The sequence below is a fragment of the Pectinophora gossypiella genome, chromosome 1 (assembly GCF_024362695.1).
Source record: "Pectinophora gossypiella chromosome 1, ilPecGoss1.1, whole genome shotgun sequence".
Lineage (NCBI taxonomy): Eukaryota > Metazoa > Arthropoda > Insecta > Lepidoptera > Gelechiidae > Pectinophora > Pectinophora gossypiella.
The window spans coordinates 13,388,376-13,411,453 of NC_065404.1; the positions used below are offsets into that span (position 1 = coordinate 13,388,376).

General features: G+C 37.4%; 1 non-coding gene across 1 annotated transcript; it reads right to left on the reverse strand.

Moving 5' to 3' along the window:
- Positions 1-8,229: 8,229 nt before the first annotated feature.
- On the reverse strand, positions 8,230-8,300 carry Trnag-ccc (transfer RNA glycine (anticodon CCC)). The gene has a single exon. It is a non-coding gene; the product is annotated as a tRNA-Gly (tRNA).
- Positions 8,301-23,078: the final 14,778 nt, after the last annotated feature.

Genomic DNA, 23,078 nt, shown 5'->3' on the forward strand with positions numbered 1-23,078 from the left:
TGTGAATTTCGTTTGTTTTATCGTGAATATTAAGTATAATATATTTATGTACTGTTGAATGGAAAATGGCAGTGTTCATGTTTTCTTACTGGAGGTATGTAGGTGACATGATTCTTAAGGTATGCCGTACATTTTGACGTACACTTTACAGCTTTTTGCAGCACAACTCGAACAGAACTCTAATATAAACAGCCTTTGTAGTCTAGTGGTTAGAGCGTTAGGCTCACGATCTAGGGGTCCGGGTTCGATTCCCGATGGGGATATTTTCCAAATCACTTTGTGAGACTGTCCTTTGTTTGGTAAGGACTTTGCATGCTTAAATCACCTCATTGTCCGATAAAGTAAGTTGATTCTGTGCTTCGGCGGGCATTTTAAGCCGTTGGTCCCGGCTATTAGCTGTAAAAAACACCTCCACCAACCCAGCAGCGTGGTGGAGTATGCTCCATACCCCCTTCAGTTGGGGGAAAATTTATGCCTAGCAGTGAGACGTATACACGGCTGTTTATGTTATGTTGTAAATAAAATACAAATTTACAAAACAGGAAGAGGTATGCTGATACACCGTCAATACGAAAGAAGATTTTCTAAATTAGGATTGAACGAGCGCAAAAATTTATAAGAAAATAATTTATTTATTTTAGTTGTGTGAACACAATAAAACTTAATATATCACATATAAAAAAGTACCCCAAACAAACCAAGAAAACAAAGACAACCGCAGACGGGACACATCGTAATTTGTCAGCGGCGTCGACAATATCGATCATTATCGATAGTTGCCGATCGACTAGTGATATGAGTTTATCGCGGTAATCGATCTAATTTCATCAGTCGGTGAGTGATGGACTCCGGTGGGAACGCCACTGCCCGTGCGCAGTCATTCTTTGTACTCAGATTATGTAGGCAGTAGACTGGTTACAATTATAATGAAGATAATATTTCATTAATCTAATATATGATATGAGTTGAATTGTAGTACATTGTAATCAATACAGATATTGTGAGAATGTATATCTAAATTGTCTTGAGTGAAAAATAATAATAGTAATATGGTTGTAACTATAATAAGTTCCTTCCTCCTATAACAAAACCCATGCCTCTGAGAGACAAACATGCAATAGGCAATACAGTTCACAATTTCAGAACATAATCTTTGTCAATATTTTATTATTGCGACCACCAGCGAGATATCCGCCTAGACACGAATATTTGGATTGTGGTTTAATTACCTCCCATTGTGGTCAATGATTCGACGCTATTGAAGAAGCGGACCTAGGCATGTCATGTAAAGCGATATAATTAATACCGCAGTTGGGTGTATGATTAAATGTCATATTTAGATTCGCAGGAAAAATTATAGATATGATTAATTGTTGTGTTGATTGTGTGCTGATGTTTGTTTGAATCATCATGTGGAATAATTTGATGCTGATTTTGTCTATGAAAGTTTATTTGTGCATAAAATCATGCGTTTGATTCCCGGTTGAATGGAAATGACCTATATGTACCTCTATATTATTTATTTAAGAGGTAGGTATCAGTGTATGTTTGTAGAGTTACAGAAAATCGTAATGTGAGCTCTTCAATGCGTCGCGATTAACCGATTTCAATAAAGAAGGTTATTTTGATAATTAGCTTTACCGTTATCACTGTAGGTAAATTAAAATATTTAAAATACATTTCTTTTTTTTTTGAAAAAATAAAACACAGGCTCTTCTATCTGCAGTTACAAGGTTACTAATCTATTTTGAATAATAATTAGGAAATAGATTAAATAATTTAATTTAAAATTCGCAAGCCATTCTAATGTTTTTATTTTGAAAAACACACCTTCCTTTATGAAGAGCATTGTTTCGTCGGGAGTGGAATTGTTGCGCGAGAATTTTCCAATTCCAAAGTACTTTTGGAATTCCAAGTTTTAACTTTGGAATGTTATTGAAAAAGCGGGAAATTTGGCGGGTCGCGGGGCGCGGGGAGGGGCCTGAATAGGGCGTGGCAGGGCGGGGCTAGCGGACGCGGGAATAGGTGTTTTGTAGGAGCCTCACATACCTACTGTTTGTTTATCTTTGTTGATATTGGTCGGTGACATGTGCTTATTGGTATTTTACCTGTGTATGTACACAGATGCCTAGCAGAGGATATCTGAGGTTTTTGAAAGAGAGACGGCAACATGATAAATGCAAAGTGTATTTTTTATAGCTGTATTGTAATGCAACAAAAAGGTTATTAATGGAATATAAAAGAGGTTACCCAAATTACTTCTTAAATAGTTAATATTAATTATAAATAATTGAAATGGAATATATAAAAAAATCGTTTTATTTGGAACGATCCAATTGTACAGATTAATTTAATTTTAGTATTTACCTAACGTTATAAAGTACTTAGGTACAACAAACTTTAAACCAGAACCCTCTAATTACCTCCGAACAACCGGCAATGATACGCAAATAACGAAGATATGACGCGTCGAAATCACTTTGTCTCAAACATCAATGCTTGAGAAGGTATCGTGAAACGTTCTTTGATAATCATCGGTTGCACAAACTTATATTTACCGCTTGATACATCCTAATTCAGTACATGAAAGCTCCGCGTGGGATGTTTTGTAACTGAAAATATAACTTAGTAACCGTCAGTGTGAGACAAATTTAACTTTGCCACTTAGAAAAAAATAAAACGTGCAAGAATGTTGAGGATAGGATGTTTTGTAGCGGCAAGTTTAACTTGGTCAGTGATCTTAACGTGTCAATCGCTCCTCCTACTCGAGTTGGTTATTAATAATCATGTCAATCTCTCGTGAGAAATATTCCAAAGTGAATATCTTTCCAAAGTGGGTAACTATTAATTTAGTAGATTATTACGATTATTGGGTAATTGTCGGTGTCGGTTTGTCGGTATAATTAATTTTATTTAATTTTTATATTATGGTGGGAGCTTGCTTTGTCATGTTTTGGCTTTTTGATGATTGTATTGATAATATGTATGTTGTGTAGTTCTTTTTTGTTGACTCATTGACTTTGGTAGTATGACTATTATGAGTGTGCTCGTAATATTTACATCAGTTCTTGGCAATGCAGATTTCGCGGGATTTTTCAATACAAAAGTTATATCCAACCAGCAAACTTTGGATAAATAAGTGCTGTAGTTACCGATTATTGATCATAATATAAGCAACACGGTATGTCCGAAATATTCTACAGTGCTAAATAATCTATGTTCTTCTAATAGTTTTTTCCGTTTGTTCGGATCTTGTTGTGTGGACTGTAGGATGCACTAGATGGTGAGATGTCGAGGGTTCTACTTCCAAATGCAAATACCACTTTGTTCCTTGTCACTATTTAATTATATATTTTATACAATTGGCTACTTGACAACCTAGTCAAATGAGATACTTTTTTCAAAATGTCAAAACGAAAATATTCTTTAGAATTTGTACTTATGGAAATACTGTACTGTGACTTCATCAATAAAAGCGGTCAAACGTCGTACTCATTGTTACTTAATTCATGAATAAAATTCGTAAATATGTCGAAAAATAAAATGAGATTGATTTAAACTGGCTTCTATTTGTAGATTAGCATTTTATAATTTATCTTTGACCCAGTCACTTTCGCGGAAGGCGTCGGCTGTTCAAGTCGGTATAAGTAATATCGGTATATATAGTCGGTATATATAATATAAAAATATTCTTAATTATATAATATAATAAATATAATAAAATTATATTATATATAATATCTTTATACTTGAATGTGTTCCTCTAGTAATTAAATAACTTGAAATGTACACTCAATGATTTAAAAGATGTGTTGCTGTTGCAGTTTCTTGTCATTTCTTCTCCTCAGCCATAACACCTTGCGAAATGACGTAAATTCAAAAATGTTACATTGACCTTCAACAAGTTTATCCATGATAATTACGTTGAATAAATGATTCTGATTTCTGATTTCTTGTGTTGCCAGCACCACCGTTGACTCACTCACTTTACTAAAAGTGAAAAGCGATCGAGTTATCGACGTTATGAATGGAATGAGTCATGGCTGAAATTGCCTGAAGTGACTAATGTATACGTCATGTTATAATGATCTTGATGATGACTAATTTAATGCGACTTTATTTCACACTTGAGATAAAAAGATGCCTAAAATGTTGCTTGACATGTTTTTATACACCTATAAAGGCAAGTGTGAAGTGGACGCTTACAGGCTGGACTGGCCGGAGTACGCATAGGACCGCGAAAAATGGAAAGAGGAAGGGGAGGCCTTTGCCCAGCAGTGGGATCTTGTAGGCTAGATTAGATTAAAAAGTCAAGTGCCTTTAATTTTTGTGTTGTGAAATAAAAACTTAGCCTTACATAAGCTCACGACGCAAATGCCCACGCTCCGCTAAAAACGGAACGTAAACATCTTTTCTAGTTTATCATAGGGTTCGCTTATCGAACCTGAGAAATTGACAAGTTTGATTTTCTACAGAAGCGACTGTCTATCTGACCTTTCAACCCGCGAAGCGTTAGGTCACGTTCAAAACGCATTTCTCGGGAAAATGGGTCTTCTTACGATGAAAAAAAGCGAAGTACCTACTTACATAATTTAAACTAAAAAAAGTAAGTAGTTAAGTGGTACTTGTAAGTTATTTTGACAAATGAGAAATTAGAGAAAAAAAAACAATACATCCAACACTAAATGAAATGCAAAGCAAAGGAACACACAATCTCACACATTATTTTAAACACTACAGCCCTTAACCCTCAGCAAGCGTTGTCTTAGTGGTCTGTGTATATGAGAGCTAATAGGTGTCCATTAGGAGTAGTATCGATTTTGCGGGCGATCGCATTCCAACCAAATTGGAGATCCGATACAATCTGAGAGTCATTACTGACGTGAGGCAGGAAGATGAGAAACGTGGAGGTGGCAACATCATCATATTTTACAATACAATACAATTGTGCGGTAGAGGCCCCACAAAATACACTAAAAACAAACAGAAAATAATACAAAAAGCTCATGCAAAAAACATACTGTTTTAATAAAAGACATCAACGCGTACAGTTTTTCTCAAAAGACTTTTCTAATTCTTTTTTCGATTTATTTCGTCATACCATAAATATGAAATTCGAAACATGCAAAAAAACAATATTTTTCAAATTAATCAATTTGAAAACATCCAATACAGTACATTCCCCTTCTCAAAAAAATCAAAATTACAATGTACCACATCCACTAATTTTGGGATCCGCGGCGCAAGCGCAAGGCCGATTGAAGGCGGGAAGACGCGGCGCGCTTATTACAGGGCTCGCATGTGTTTTGTGCCGAAATTAATTTATTTAGCACCGTCCCTTCGACTCCCAACGGCTTCATCCTATGGGTCCAATACTTCTTTTTCTAAAACCCATATTTATGTTTCGGGTATTTTTGTTAAGTTAAATTCAGTTGTTGTAAACTTGCAACAGTAACTGTCAGTACTATTCAGAGGCGGAGGACAGGAGTCATAGTACGGCTTTGAAATAGGCTACTCTGGACGCCATCCCACACGCGCTAAAGAGAGTACTGCGGGGCGGAAGGCAAGACGGAAACCACTGAAAAAGTAGCATGGAGAATGCTACATCAACAAGAGCGTGGCTTATAAATTAATGATGACTTTTTGAGAAAGTTACGTGTATGTGTTAGGTATATTGATGTTTAATATGATACTACTAATACCAGTGTTGATGAGGTTGGTAATCTACCTCATAGCCCGCATGATAGAAGAATTCAAAACACATCTCCCCACTCATCATCTCCACTTCGCTAGTAAGTAAACTTCCCTCTAGTATAAGGAGAAATAACCACGGCGAGAGAAGAAAAAGAAGTGGTGGGGTCTGCTTCTTCTTCTGCTTTTGCTTCGGCATCCTCAAGAAAATGCTAGAAGATAATGTTATTCAAAAGAAACATGGCATATTAAATAGTGTCGTTGATTCATCAGTTGGTAGACTTTGTTTCCGAACTAAAACAAGTTTTACGAGTGTCGTGGGGCGACCTGATCTAACTCCATTTATTAATTTTATCACTTGACACCTCATTCACCTGCCACTTATCAGACACTAAACCTACACAATTTACTTTCAAAATCACATTAACGTCAGGCGAGTTCCGAACTTCTGCTTTATGTAAAGTGCATTGATAATAATCTCAGCCATTCTCAGATGCGGGAGCGAGAGAGAGATACAGGTCATGATGAGTAGGAAAGAGACAGGTGATGGTGAATAGAAACATCAAAATTTTACAGCGTTTTTATTGCGCGCGCGTCGATGCGGGTGTTTACAAGCCGGCGTCCGGTCCGTTTTCTGGTAATACGTGGTATGTTGAAATTTACGTGAGCATGATGATGTTTCTTTTTCTTTAAATGACCGGAATTTAAATTGAGTACCTTCGCTTTAATTGTAATGTTTTTGGCTATTTTCTTTTTGAAAGTAATCTATCTAATGTAAATGGAGAAGAGCGGATAGGTATATTGGTGCTGATTCCTGTATACACCATCTAATTTTACTTTAAGTTATGTTAAGAACCCGTTATTATGTGTTTTAATTATTATAATAACCGTGTAAACTTAAAACAATGTAAAATACCGTGGTCTATAAAATATAATATGAAAATAGGTGTCATTTCATGAATGTGTACTTGATCCTTCCTCCACTTGATTCGGCCTCTGAGCATTTTGGTATTTTAAGATGAGATTTACGTCCTCGATTTGAGGACTTTACTCACTGGAGTCGAGCATAATATATACTGCCAATGAAATAAATACGAAATCAATGACGTCATTCCATACTGGAGTAAACTCGAGTTAAGGTTGAGCCGCTTTGGACTTGAGTTCGAGGAAGACTTTGAGGTCGTCTTAAGCGAGAACGGAGTAAAGAAAGGTTTGAGTTAACATCTTAGAATAGGGGTGTAAAGGTCTCCGCCCTGTAGTTCCGGGCGTAAGAATAGGGCTACGGTACCCCCTGCCTGTCGTAAAAGGCGACTGAAAGGGGACACTGGGGATCGTGGGTGGTATGGGCACGATCTCCGGGAGGGACGGCAATGCGAAAACTGGGATGGCGTAGGGGTGGGGATCTACCCCGGGATGCGCTTTAATAAAAGCAAGTGCGAGGGGAGCACCGGTGCGTTTGACAGAGATCCCGGAGCTCCCTGACATGCACAGCAGAGGGCCATCGGAGGGGTTTTAGTCGGTAAGAGTCCAGTATAACCTCATTGCTCCCCCGGGCGACAAGGTATCCATGAGGACTTCCCCTTCGTCACAAAAAAGGGGGTTTTAAGGTCGCCTGCCTTGGTGGTAACTTTAGGATCAAAAACGTACCTTTTTAACCTCGTTTCAATGGTGACTCACGATCTGAATACCTTGGAAATGTCATCCAATTCATTAATTTGTCTTCTTCCCATGGTCAATGGAATCCACACAACTTCTGTCTGGTTCCCAATACAACCTACCGCATTCACACGGCTAAAGAATGACAAACATTTTGTCTCATACTAAATATTCGTTTTGATATTCTCACGGTCTAATTTATTAGGTACTATTTGTTTTGTTTAAAGCATAACATAACATATAACACAACATAAGCTCACAACTATATCCCAATGAGGTAAGCAGAGTACATTCATCGCAAAATGAACTAAGTATCCACAGTTCACCAAGCTTTTTGTCAAACCAACTTGATAGGTGGCCCGTAGTAGTGGTGAGCCGTATCGCCGTTTATAATGGTCGAGTCAAGTGTGATTATTTCGGACTAAGTCCATAGAATGTTACTATACAAACGATTTATAAACTAGTGTTAGTAAGACATTATTCAAGCAATCATAAAAACGAACTTATAAAGTGTGAAGCTCCATCCACCTTTTTAGAAGGGGTGAGTCCCACCTATCACATAACGTCTTCAGGATGCCGTTGGGGATGGCTCGAGCCCGCGTTAATAAAAACTGCACATAAGATCAATTTAATAACTCATTGGTGCTAGTCCGATACCGAGCCGGTGAATGACAGTATCACAGTGACATAATAGTGAAATATACTTATACAAAAATGTTGCTTATCTGCTATGTTTCTATTACAATTATCGTTTCTTTAAGGAGATAGCCTGAATGGAAACCGATATGACACAGGAATACATAAATAAGGGTGAAAATAATAACCTTATTTTTTAGAAGTCAATAAAAAGGATATTAAAAAAATGTGGGAAGCAAAAAGTACTGCACTGCCCGGGAATCGAACCCGGGTCGCAAGAATGGGAATCTTGCATGATACCACTACACCAGCAGTGCTCGTTGGAATGTGGTAAAATAGCGACATGTAAAGAATAATGATCGGGCGTAGGCGTACGTGTTTGTCTGCGATAAGAAGTAAGTAATGGCTACATTGAAATGTAATAAATTTTGATTTCACTGTTCGATATAAAATTATAGTATGTATTATGAGGGTACAAAAATATAATACTTAATAAATAAAATTTGCCAAATTACAAAAAAAAAAACAAAGAAAATACACATAAACAGCTTACACCTAATACAACCTATACGTCCCACTGCTGGGCACTAGCGTCCTCTCAATCAACCTAAAGAAAATAAAAAAGATAGGTAATTAAACTCTCATAACAGCAAAACAAACCGTGCTAAGATTTTGTATGAAAGTACCTACATCTACGTATTACTTCCAATGAGTTAAACAAACATACACAAACAGTCAAATCTTCAGGTTAGGTAAGCGGAAACAAACCCTGTGAAAAACAGGATAATGCTAGGGAGAAGATGATGAAGATTCACAATAGGTGTAATTTCTTTCACGTGCCTACTTAATTAAATAACCTATTAAATGTGTTCCTCTAGTTACTAAATAAATTGTAATTTATTTATTTTATTTATTTATTTGTTTGTACACAATAAAACAGACACAAGAAACATACAAAGAAAACAGATAGTACAGGCAAGCTTATCTCTAAACAAAGAGATTTCGTCCAGCTCACCTACGTGACAAGAGAGACTTTCAACGTATAATATTATATTAAGATAGACATACATACGCATACAAAATATTTAGAAATTACTTAATTACTTATACTAATATAAAACAAAATATTAACCTAATCCTACAAACCACATTTAAATAAATTATATATTAAGTATATAATATATATTTCATAAATTATAAACATATTATATGTATTATTTCTATATTATACTTTCTATATTGTAATGTACTTATACTTACCAATGTTGAATTAAAAGATATGTTGGAGTTGCAGTTTCTTGTCATTTCTTCTCCTCAGCCATAATACTTTGAGAAATACCGTAGATTCAAAAATAATAAATTGACCTTCAACAAGTTTATCTATGATAATTACGCTGAATAAATGATTCTGATTTCTTGAAATCAGAAATCAGAACCATTAGGGTGCACTCACCCTCCACAGAAAAAGGCTAACATTTTAATTATTGGCCTACACCGAAAGAAACCTAATAAAGTTCTATTATACACGTATTATTCAGAACACGGATAACGAAATTGTAAAATAAAAAATGGAATAGTCCTGTAATAAAATCACATCTACACCCTTCGGTTCTAATTCTCACAACCAGTGTTGTGCCGTCACGGGAATGTTCCCAAAGTGGGAATGTTTCTGTTGTCTAGGGCCCTGTGCTGGGAGGTTTTCTGGCCACGTCTTTCCCTCAGCGTTACAGATTCCGATGTGGTAGTAGTTTTACAACTAGTTACATAATATTTTTTTGTAATTTAATTTTTTTGACGTTCAAAAAGCGCTAACTTTGTAAGCCAATTTTGAAAAAAAAATATTTTTGATGTTTTTTGTCTGTTCTTTCGAGTCAATAAAACTGTCTGGGTTCCGCTCGTTGTTGTAGTTGTAAAACTCTTTAATAGTAGGTATCTAAGAAAACTGGCTGCTTTTCTTTTACAAATTGTTCTTTCTTATAATCTCGTCTTATTTCCCTTAAGGTTAGGTCTTCTTCTTATTACCAACCTCATCAACCCTGGGGCCTGTTTAATAAAACTTACGATTGTAAATTACAATGACAATTTGATGTACATTGCGGAGGGTGTGATCACGAATATTTTGCAGTTTCATATTAGCTACGTAATGAAGACCCAATTGTCATGGTAATTTACAATTGAAAGTTTTATAAAACAGGCCCCAGGTGTCAGAGTTATTATTGAGCCGCCAAAGGTACATTCTTATATCAGTAAGTAGTAACCGGGACCAACAGTTTAACGTGCCTTCCGAAGCACGGATCATCTCACTGTCGGTCAATCAGGCGAACAGCCTGTAATATCCTGTCCAAACTGAAGTGATTTTTGTGATATATCCCCATCGGGATTCGAACTCAGGGCCTCCGGATCGTGAGACCAACGCTCGACCACTGGACCACAGAGGCCGTTAAGGTTAGGTAATGAAGCTCCTTTTACATAAGTTTTGCGCATTTTTCATGCTGAGAACGTTCCCGAAGTCGGAATATTCCCGCGGACGTTATTGCTCACAATCCAAAATGCCGCATTCGTCGCGCCCCCGGCATCTCACTTTATTTGCTCAGATTTTATTTATTCATATTAACATTTTAATTTGTCCGACCCTACCCAGAGCAATGAGATTGAGACAGGTTAGAGATAAATTTATTTCTTTATGCGACTTAGTCCTTTTTCTTGTCTCACAACCATTAAAATGCAGGATAAAAATTGATTTTTATTGATAACGTCGAAATTTTCATCTTTTTATTGATAATTTTGTAAAATTAAAATGTGCACATGAATTTGATTTGATCAGAATTAATTAGAATTGTCTTTTTGAGTAGGTACCTGCAATTATGAACCTCTTCGTTTGTATGGTATGGTGGTTCGCTACACTGAAGTGATTAAACCAGTAGGTATTTTAGGCCATAAAATAGCACTCAACGAAAACATATTTAATAAAAAATAGTTTTTTTTTGATACAGTCTGTATAATGAAAGGTATTCGTAGTATAACCCTGGTTTTCCCAGTTCCTTGCCCATTCACAAAGTGATTCATTCTGTAAAAAGTTAATTCACTTCTGAATCACGAGTCAGTTCTTTCTTGTCAGATTTATTACACATCAGAGTGACGTCAATGTAACTATTTCGGAGAAAAGTAGATATATAAGTAGTACACAGGGTGTTCAGTGACACCGACTGAATGCTGAGGGGAATGATTCAGACCATGATTCTGAGTTAATATCAAATGGAATTACCAGTCGGAAAATTCACGAAAATTGACATGTAATAGATAGCGAGCATATTGCTATTAACCGAGTCCAACTTCTGGAAACCACGTGATATTAATCACTTACCTATCTATGATCCAAACATGAATTCAAACTGATAAAGTCGACTTCTGTGGTTTAGAGCCCGAGCCAGGATTAGAACCCGTAACAACTGATGTTAGTTACGCGTTCTCCGAACAGGGCCTTTAGGAATTCGATGGAGTTCTAATAGTTATGGATACGACGAAATACTGTGGAGACAGGTAACCAGCAGTATGTCGACTCTTTACACCAGCAAAGGTTACTACATAATACAAAGATTAAACAGCCTATATAGCAGTGGCTGGGCACAGGCCACCCCTCAATCAACGATCGGACGAAGTATGGAGCATACTCCACCACGCTGATCCACTGCGGGTTAGTGGAGGAGTTTTACGGCTAATAGTATAAAGTTCTTTCACCCTAAGGTTGCCTGGTAGAAATTGCTGTTTAGCAATAAGGCCGCCTATTGTGCTTATTTTATTCGTTTGTACATGGTCTATACTTATGACTTTGTGCAATAAAGAATTATTGATTGATAGCTAAGACCAACGGTTTAACGTACCCTCCGGCACGGAATCATCTTATTTTTCCGGACAATTATGCGTTCAACTGCCTGATACCTTGTGACGGCATGTCGCAATAGTCGACGGAATTACGTTTTATCATTGATGTATAATAGATGTGTTACTATAGTAACATTGAAGACCTCTGTGGTCTAGTGGTTAGAGCGTTAAGCTCACGATCTGGAGGTCCAGGTTCGATTAGCTATAGGGACATTGTCGAAATCACTTTATGAGACTGTCCTTTGTTTGGTAAGGACTTTTCAGGCTTGAATCACCTGATTGTGCGAAAAAGTAAGATGATTCCGTGCTTCGGAGGGCACGTTAAGCCGTTGGTCCCGGCTATTAGCCGTAAAAACATCTCCACCAACCCGCAGTAGAGCAGCGTGGTGGAGTTGCTCCATAACCCCTCCGGTTGATTGAGGGGAGGCCTGTGTCACCGTTTTTTCCTTGCTCCGATTGTAGCAGAAATATTAAATAAGTACTTTTGTTATTTAGATTAAATTATAGGTTGCAACGGCTGATGATGATGATGATAGGTTGCAAAAGGTGTCCGTGCCCACTACACCGTATCATACTACGGCTCTATCCGTCCCGGCACAGGCAAAAATATATTATTTTTATGAATTTGTAAGGCGTAACGCCCACTAGACCCTTCCGTCACCGGCCAACACCGTAGCGTGTCATGCATCGGCCAGAATTCCCGGCGAAAATATTTTGCTCCATTACAGTAGGTACCCCCTCCGGTTGATTGAGGGGAGGCCTGTGCCCAGCATTGGGACGTATATAGGCAGTTTATGTATGGTATGTTATTACAGTAGGTATAGTAGCGTCCGGCATGCGCCGGTTCGTGCTTGACGCGGTCCTGGTGTGATACGGTGTAATGGGCACAGGCCTTTAGGCCGCATTCTGAACTAAATCGTCCTACGTCATAGCTGGTAGTGACGTCAAACGCTTTAGTTTTCAGAAATGGGGTGAGTCATCTCTTCAATTTCTATTCACGTGATTCACTCAAAATTTAATTAACATGTAGGTAAGTACACTAAGTTATAAATATGCACAATTTACTTGCTAAAAACAACAATGATTCTACATGTAAATACATCATATAAACACACTCAGTTATGTAGGTCAGCGGCTTTGTTTAAGTACTAATTAACTAAGTCACTTCACCGCGCGGCTAATAAAATATTATGCTATTGAGAAATTATTGTTACTGCGCTGTTATAATGCTTTTATGATGTTTGTAAACGAAAGTATTGTGTGGATATGGCGACGAATACGATTATTTTTTGCTTATCGCACTTGCATGTTGATCTTAATCTGTGCTGTCGACGGCTTTCCTGTCTTTAGTATTAATTATCATTTCTTCTTGTTGAAAGAATTTTCAAACCTCCTACAGTATCTATTTCTCTTTGTACAATGATTATCCATATGTCCGATTTGACTAACCAGCTAAAAAACTAATCTCATTAAACCAACTAATTATGCTTTGGCTTAATGACCAAATTTGAATCTTGAACAAAGCCACAACCCGGACACTATACAAACAACCTCGTTTTACACAGACACTACACATTGACGTATTGTACATGCGCGTCTGTGTGATGCTGACACCATACGATTCAAATCTAAAGTGTGTTCGAGGGGGGTGGGGTAAACCTAGCTCAGACACTGGTGGGGAGCGGAGAGTTACCTTTATATACGTAGTATTGTTCCTTATTCTATGACAAAGCTCCCAACTCTTAAACTCTAACCAATTTTTTATCCCGTGGTCTTGTCCATACGTTACTTTCGCACCATAAAGGAACAATAACTCGTAAATATTTATCACGCGTTATAAATGAGTATTTTTCAAGGGGCTCTAATGATTTCCCCAATCGCCCGTGCAACCTGCAAACAATTGATTCGGCTTTTCACTTCCACACTAAATAATTACCGAGGGCATTGTGTTCACAAAAATAGCAATTGTTTTTAATTTTTAATTAGCATATGGAAGAAAAAGGGTTCTCTTGCGGCTAAGAATTTTCGATATACGTACTTACATACACATTTTACGTAAACTTAAGTCCGTAATCAGTATTAGGGTGAGCAGAGAGACGAGACAAATTGTATTTTGTTTTGATATTGGAATTGGAAGATAACAATTATTTTTTATTTATTAAACAAATGAGACTCATGGAAATATACACCTTAATCTAAAATACATATTTAACATTATAAAAATTATCAATCTGACAAAGACGCCAATTTTTAATTATGAATTGCGTCTTCTCCTTCTCTTGTGAGGGTTGTGATGTCAATGACCGATCTCATCACCCGAGATCACTTAAGTAAGTGTAATTGTGATGACAGATTACTAGCCCATTACTATATTTCCTGGCCCACTGCGTTCATTCTATGTTCGTAGATTCCATGTCGAATTGGTAATCTGTCACCATAATACGATCTTTATCTTGAATTTCGTTTTTTTATTTTTATTTCTTCATCTAAGGACCTCGAAACCAAGTGCGGCTACGAGTTGGCTTTTGGTAACTTGTGTCTTACCATCCGCCTACCGCCTAATAGCGAGCGAGACAGGCAGTTCGCGCGCACTTCCTTACTCTTTAACGGCTTACAACCATATAGACTAAAGTGAGAACCAGCGGGGGTGAGGTAAATCTAGCTCGGCACCGATACGATTTGGTGCGGGACGGAGAGTGTCCGTTCTATACGGGTAGTATTATTTTTAATTCTATGGCTATGGTCATGATTGTACCTACGTGTATATAGAAATATTTCACAGTTAAGGCAAAAGCAATAAAGATAAAGCGTTACTTTAATTGTTACATGCTTTTCATTGTAGCATCTATCTGCAAAGTCAAATGTCCCTCGGTTCGACGACAAGACCACTATTGATGCCAATCACTACTTTAAAACAACCTCATAGATCGGTATCTCCAATGTCTTTCCATTAAATTGTCTTCAGTCAATATCCTTTCTACGTGCGTCATTATAAGTCACAATTCATTAAGTTTTTCGTCAATCCCACGATTCAATAGGGATGTCAAGTGGTCGCTATTGCGAGACGTATCGACGAGTCAATCTGAGATCGCTATCACTCATTCCTGCACAGTCACCTGACTGGGGTGGCATCGCGTCTCTTTGTATTACAGCCATCTTGTACTATATTAAGCGTCTAATGTATGGAATTTAATTTCTAAATACACCTCAGCTTCACAAAGACTGGTCCAGGAATAGATATAATGGCGCTTATGGCGTTTAGTTCAGACTGACAGATTATAACATTGCTCGTAAGTTGAAAGCTAATCAAAATGTTTTAAACGCTGACGCGATAACATCAGTGCTGTACCTTTTGTGTCGTTAATTTATCGATGTCGATATTTTCTTTATTACAGCTTTATTTCGCTTTTATGTAACGGCGTTGTGTCGTGTCTACGCATAAATGTTTGAACATATTAAGTAAGTACTCAACATTTATTAGTTATTCATTGCACTGTGCGAAGATATTTACTATAAATAATTCTATTGTTTGGTTTGTTATTGTTATTGTTTGCTCCATACCCCCTCCGGTTGATTGAGGGGAGGCCTGTGCCCAACAATGGGACGTATTAAGCTATTTAAGTTACCTATGTAATTCTATCGTTTCGAAAAATTATTGGTACTAAAATTACATTGTATATTACCTACACCAACCCGCAGTGGAGCAGCGCGGTGAAGTATCCGGTTGATGGAGAGGCCAGTGCTCAGCAGTGGGACGTATATGTATAGGCTATTTATGTTATGTAAGGCCAGGCGCGCACTATGAGTTTTTCGCCGCGCGGCAGAAAAGAGCAGCGGCATAATTTTGCACTGTAATACTGCGCCGCTGCGGTGGCTCTGACGTCAAGTGCGCGCAATACAATTTAAAACTGTTTGATACAGTATTGAAGTGCGACATTATGCCGCTACTTTTTTCTGCCGCGCAGTGAAAAACTCGTAGTGCGCGCCTGGCCTAATACAGGCAGTCGCTTCTGTAAACCTGGACCTGTCAAATCTTCAGGTTGGGTAAGCGGACTCTGCAAAAAACGGAATAACGTTAGGGAGGTGATAAGCTCACCATTATAATTCCAATTTGGTAGTCAGAGAGCAAATCCATCGCAAGATGAACTAAGTATCCACGCTTCACCGAGCTTTAAGCACTGATGGTGAGCCGTATTATCGTCTATAATGGGTGACCCATCTGTGTTAGTGAAAAATGCACTTAAGATAAATTATAACTCAAAAATTGAAGTCCGGTACGAGGGATCGAACCAGCGCACGCCTTTTGAGAAGCAAGCCGGTGACACACAGGACCATAGTGTCCTTTTAATTTCTCTACAAGTACTTAAACAATAGGTTTCCTTAGCAATATTGCGCGGTAACGCGGCCAGTATAATGGGCACCTTTGAACCAGGTACAGTCATGAGCAATATAATGTACCCACTTTAGGACTCTGTCGTACTAACATATTTGACATTCAGTGAGACTTACAGTTCAATCTGTCAAAAAAGTTAATGTGACATGGTACCAAAGTGTATACATATTAATGCTCGTGACCGTACGAGAGGGGGCGGTATTTTAGACTGACCTACAGTGTTTGTACTGACTAATGTATTTAATTACTATTATTAAGATAAATTGTTACTAACAAAATATGATTGTGTGCTGAAGTAAAAAAATAGTTTTATTGTTATTTAAATCTCAGAAAAATAAAAATAAAATAAATAAAAATATGTTTATTACTCTCACATCAACGCGATAATTGGTAATTAACAATAAAACAAGATTATGATACAGTTGTTGGTGAGAGAGACTGGGGTCTGTGAAAAGTGTTAGCTTGTAATACAGAACCCCAGATTACATAAGTACTTAAATACTTTCACGTTTTTCACAGTGATTTTTGTTCAGGCTTACTACTTCTGTAAAAAAGCGGTCTTAAGTCTTCTGGTCAGGTAAGCCCTGTAACTAACGGAGGTAACTCGCTTATGAGTCCTGTGACCACGTCAAGCTGTCGATAACATCGATTTAATAACAATGTTCACATCACTAAAGGTGAATGAATTCCTTGCATTACTTTAATTGATTTGTTAGATATTTCTTGTTCAGTGAACCATCTTTAATTGAGATTCTAAAACATAATATCGTTTTTATGGTTCCGTACCTTAGACCACCAGATTGGTTCCTTTTGTTTATAGTCAGAATTGAATTTTGAAATGATTTGTTAAGTCTATTGTGCGTAATTAGCGTTCATTGTGAGACGAGGTAGTCATACGTTTATTGTGTATTCTTAGATACATACATACGTAAAAGCATGTCCATAACATTTTATAGGTTTTCTTATATTACTTACCTATAGCGTTTTAATATTTTTTAAAGACTTGACCAGTCGTTGGTTTGCCTAAGACGGCATTAACTACTTGGTCGAACACATGGGGTGGGCAGGTCCCCAAGTCATCAAAAAGACAATTCCGATATTCTTCCTTTATTATTGTGCATTACCTCCCTTTTAGCGATATCCTGTTTGACACTATTCTTACCAGGAAATACTGACAGGCCAGATTTTTTAAACACACTCCAAATCAGACCTTTCAGCCAGAAGAAAAAAACCCAATTACGAATAGAGATAACTGGATCAAAGATAAATTTTCTCATTTGTCTAGGTTGTCATCTGTCCTATTAGACAGGTGGGTGACGTCAAATTCCCTCAAAGACCCATTAAGTGCCTATGGTGCTAATTCCTGTCGGCACTACCTAATTTTATTTCCAGTTTACCTGAAATTTTCTTATCCGCCGAAAAGGAAAGGGGCTTTCCTTTTCGGCGGATAATAAAATTACAGTTATAACTTAAAATAAAATTAGATGGAGTCTACATTGTGTGTTAAATATTTATCCCGTATTTATATAAATAAGTTTATTTGAAAATAAAAATTATAAACCTCTACTTACTGGTAATTACGTGTATATTAGCACAACTGGATGCTATAACTTTTTAATAATTGTAAGCCAAGCTTGCTTGCTATTTGAACGTCATAAAACTTGAATTCCTCAACAAAAAGTATTTATGACTCATAAATAATATTTTATGACCATCTGTCTATAAAGGCTTATGAAAAATGTCTTAATCAACCGATAAAGTACGAATAAAATTTTATTTTAAGTGATATTGAGAGAATGTGCCTACTAGGTGCGACAGATATTCGCTAACAGGGTGGGTATGGTCGGAAGTCATTACAAGGCAAGTTACAACCACAATTGGTAAGTATTTAATTTAATTTGTAGGTATTGTCTCGACAGGCTAGATGGCTCGGTGGCCCAGCGGTAAACGCGCTCGGTCTGCGATGGTTGAAGTTAAGAAACTTTCGCAAAGGCCGGTCATAGGATGGGTGACCACAAAAAAAAGTTTTCATCTCGAGCTCCTCCGTGCTTCCGAAGGCACGTTAAGCCTTTGGTCCCGGCTGCATTAGCAGTCGTTAATAACCATCAATCCGCACTGGGCCCGCGTGATGGTTTAAAGCCCGATCTCCCTATCCATCCATAGGGAAGGCCCGTGCCCCGACTGTGGGGACGTTAATGGGCTGATGATGATGATGTACTTAGTCTCGACAGGCTAGATGACTAGGTCAAAGATAAATTATATCTAATGCTTACCTAGAAATAGAAGCCAGTCTAAGATGAATAAAAACCAATCTCATTTTACCCTTTTATTAACATTTCAAACATATCTATTTAAGAAGGGACCATTTAAACCAGTTTAACAATTGAATTAAGAATTACATAACAAGTACAGCCATTAGCAATATAATATACCCACTTTAGGACTCTATCACACTAACATATTTGACATTTAGTGAGACTTACAGTTTAATTTGTCAAAAAAGTTAATGTGACATGGTACCAAAGTGTATACATATTAATGCTCGTGACCGTACGACCTTACGTTACGTTACATTTATTGATGACGTCATAACTCATATTTCTATACAAACTTCAGGAGACATCTGTCGATTCATTGTTTCGAAAGAAATATCTCATTTGATTTGGTTTTCTCTTCAATCGGGTGAATTATTATTCTAATATATATTATTAAATATAAAGAAATTATAAAAGCATATTTATTAAAATAATTGGTGCTTGATATTTGCATCAGATATACATATAATTATGTTGCTACGTATATTGCTTCACCTTATCTTGATTAGATTAATAATGGGTGCAAGATGTATTGTGCCTGGGCCACAAGGGACGATTATTTTTATATTTATAATGCCTCTGCCATGACATTGTATTTTTGAATAATTGTGTAAATATTCTCCCCGAGCATTCAGAAAATAAATAATTATGACGTTAAATCTGAACAGCGCCATCTATAATTTTACAAACTTTTAAGAACAAACTTTACAAAGAAAAAACAAAAAATAAAGGCCTTCACACACGTATACTGTCGGTAAACTAAATAGCCCTCTCGGATAGAATGCAAAGGAATAACACTCACGCGCAAACATATCAAGAGCTCTTCAGTTAAAACGATTCCGATGTCCGAACCGTTCCGTTTTTGCCTCTCCAAGTCCCCGTGAAGAGTGATACACTTAACCGCTTCACTCGTTATGGAGCGATACAGGACGAGTTTGAATAGACCTTTATTTTGTTTAAGAGCAAAGAAAGTTTTATACGCGTCTTTAATGTATTTCCATATTCATAGATAGATAAAATATTTATTTTAATATACTTAATAGTTTAATGCACAAATGGAACATATAACACAGAATTACAATTAAACAAAATGTAAAAAAGGTGGCATTATTGCTAATTTTGTGATTAATTCCAAACCACATTAATAAACAAAGTTACACAGTTTAAGGAATGACATAGATGAATTAATTCATTATAATGCGCGAAAGTGATATATAAAGCGAAAGTTGGTGGTAAAACTGGCAGAGGAAGACCTAGAAGGACGTACATTGACCAAATTGGAGATGTCCTAAGAAAAAGTTTAGTACGATCTACTCTGGAGCGGTGTGCGTGTATGAAACGTTTAATGAATGTGGAGGAAGCAAGAGAAGTGTGTCTCTGCTTACCCCGGTGGGAAATAGGCGTGAATTTATGTATATATGTGTAATGGGCGTTGGGCTGACCCTGAGGACTTCGTATCAACAGTGGCTGTATATTGATCTCTGTTTGCTTGTGACTCTGCCAACCCCATTGGCGACTGCTTCTTCTTCTATCGTGTGGGTTGTGAGGTGGAGTACCATTCTCATCAACCCTGTGTCAGGGTTACTATTGAGTCGCCAAAGGCCCCTGATATGGCTCATGTAACGACTACTTACTTACATCAGTAAGTAGTAACCGGGACCAACGGCTTAACGTGCCTTCCGAAGCACGGATCATCTTACTTTCGGACAATCAGGTAATCAGCCTGTAATGTCCTAACCAAACTAGGGATCACAAAGTGATTTTTGCCGGGAATGGAACCCAGAACCTCCGATTCGAGAGCCCAACGATTGCTGGCGTGAGTTTATAGTATAACTAATGGTATACTCATAGAAACTACTTGATTTGTGCCTTTACTTTATTTTTGCTCAATAAAGTATTTTATCTAGCTATCTATAATAATCTATCTTTACACGTATCGTTTTTAATTATTATATAATATGCGCGTTCGGATCGAGTTTATGTAATGTATTACTTTTTTATAATTCTTTGCCTTTACGTAATTAATCTTCGCCCTTTCTAACACTTTACATGTAAACAACGAGAAAGCATCTATTATGATAAAATTTATCATGATTAATAACATTATTAGCTTGTCTACCACGCATGCGCGTCGCGACAGGCGTTTTTCCATTATTTGCATAATTGTCATATTTGTATTCGTCGACAAAGTAGCTTGACTATTAAGTTGTTTGGAGAAATAATTAAGTATGACAGTTCGTTTGTTGCTTTTTTATAAAAAGTTAATTCTTAAACATTTGACAAAATATCTTCAATCTTTCAAATCTTTTGATGATTTGAAAAGACCAAATCGAGCAGCGTAATGAAATATGCTCCATACCTACCTCTTTCGGTTGATTGAAGGAAGGCCTGTGCCTAGCAGTGTCATAAAGGCTATTTATGTACAGTCATGAGCAATATCATATACCCACTTTAGGACTCTGTCGCACTAACATATTTGACATTTAGTGAGACTTACAGTTCAATTTGTCAAAAAAGTTAATGTGACATGGTACCAAAGTGTATACATACTTATTAATGCTCGTGACCGTACGTATGTTATGAAAAGAAATTGTTTTGAGGGTTCCGAGCCTCAAAAGGAAAACCGGATCCCTTATAGGATCACTCTGTTGTCCGTCCGTCTGTCTGTCAAGATGTTTTTTTCTCGAAACGCGTAGAGGTATCAAGTTAATGTTTGCAATTTCTTAAACCTGTAAAAAAATAAAGCTTCTTAATCAAAATAAAGATACAGCCATTTTTTATACAGCATGCATTTCGTAGGAGATTCAAAACCTAGAATCTTGAATATTGGCAAAAAGAAAGGACTTACAGCAAAAAAAAAATAAAAAAAAGAAAGAAACAATCCAAAATAATTAGTGTTATTTTGCAGCTGGTAAACTAATAGCCACCCTATGTCTATACGTCGGAGACAATTTTTCAATGGCAAGTCAAGGTCTCCCTTAGATTATCTTTGGTAATTTACGGCACTTTCTACGGAACTTTCTGTGCGTGAGTCGGACGAGCCGATTAAGTAATCGGCTCTTTTATTAAGCTTACTTTCCATGAGAAAAGAACTGACGTCACTGACAATTATTTCTTTACGAAAATCTTTCTTCTTCTTCTTCTTATCGTGTGGGTTGTGAGGTGGAATACCAGCTTCATCAATCTTGGTGTCAGGGTTATGATTGATACGCCAAAGGCCCCTGGCATGGGTCATGTAACGGCTGCTAACTTTGCTACATCAGTAAGTAGTACCCGGGACCAACAGCTTAACGTGCCTTCCAAAGCACGGATCATATTACTTTCGGACAATCAGGCGATCAGCCTGTAATGTCTTAACCAAACTAGGGATCACAAAGTGATTTTTGTGATATGTCCCCACCGGGATCCGAACCCGGGGCCTCCGGTTCGTGAGTCCAATGCTCAACCACTGGACCACAGAGGCCGTTACGAAAATCTTTGAAAAATGTACAGATTTTGAGCTAGAAAATAAAACAGCTGCGTATTCTCAACTTAGAAAATTAAACAAACGTAATATCGGTATCAAAGCCAACTATTTTCCAGAGAACCAATCGTGAGGTATATTTTACAGAGCGCGAAATATTTCCTTTGTCGAACACTTGTCAAACAAGTCTGCGTAGACGCAGCTTTGATCTCTTCTTTGTACTCGAAGTTTTCTTTTGAAACATCGAGCGCATTCTGAAACGTAAACATGTTAATGTAACGTTACTGCTAATTTTGCTGTTATCAGGTGTTCATTGGTTATGGTCACCTACTTATAGATGTGGGTTTTGGTAAAGAGGTTAGTAGGACTAGGTCTGGGGTGGAAAGAAAGGCTTTTGGAGATGGCTTTTATGTGAAAGTAGGATTGTGTATTAAGGGAATATGATGGATAATTGTTATGGACGATAGGCTGCTCGCTCGCCATCAGAATCAGAACCATTCACTCAATGTTATTATCATGAATAAACTAGAAAGGACGGCCTCCGTGGTCCAGTAGTTTGAGCGTTGGTCTCACGATCTGGAGGTCCGGGGTTCATTCCCGATGGGACATATCACAAAAACCACTTTGCTCTGGTCACATATATGTTCAGTGCTGAACTGGAAGCGAATAAAAACAGAACGCGTTCAGAGTTAATTTTCTCGGGCATGTTGCAAAAACGAGGGATGCCATCTTTTCTAACATTATGGAGATATTTATGAGTCAACTGTCATCGGGTAGACATCGACCTCTGTGGTCTAGTGGTTGATCGTTGGGCTAACGAACCCGGGGGTCCCCGGTTCGAATCCCGGTGGGAACATATCACAAAAATCACTTTGTGTCCCCTAGTTTGGTTAGGATATTACAGGCTGATCACCTGATATTCCGAAAGTAAGATGATCCGTGCTTCAGAAGGCACGTTAAGCCGTTGGTTCCGGTTATTACTTACTGATGTAGCTAAGTTAGTAGTCGTTACATGAGCCATGTCAGGGCCTTTGACGGCTCA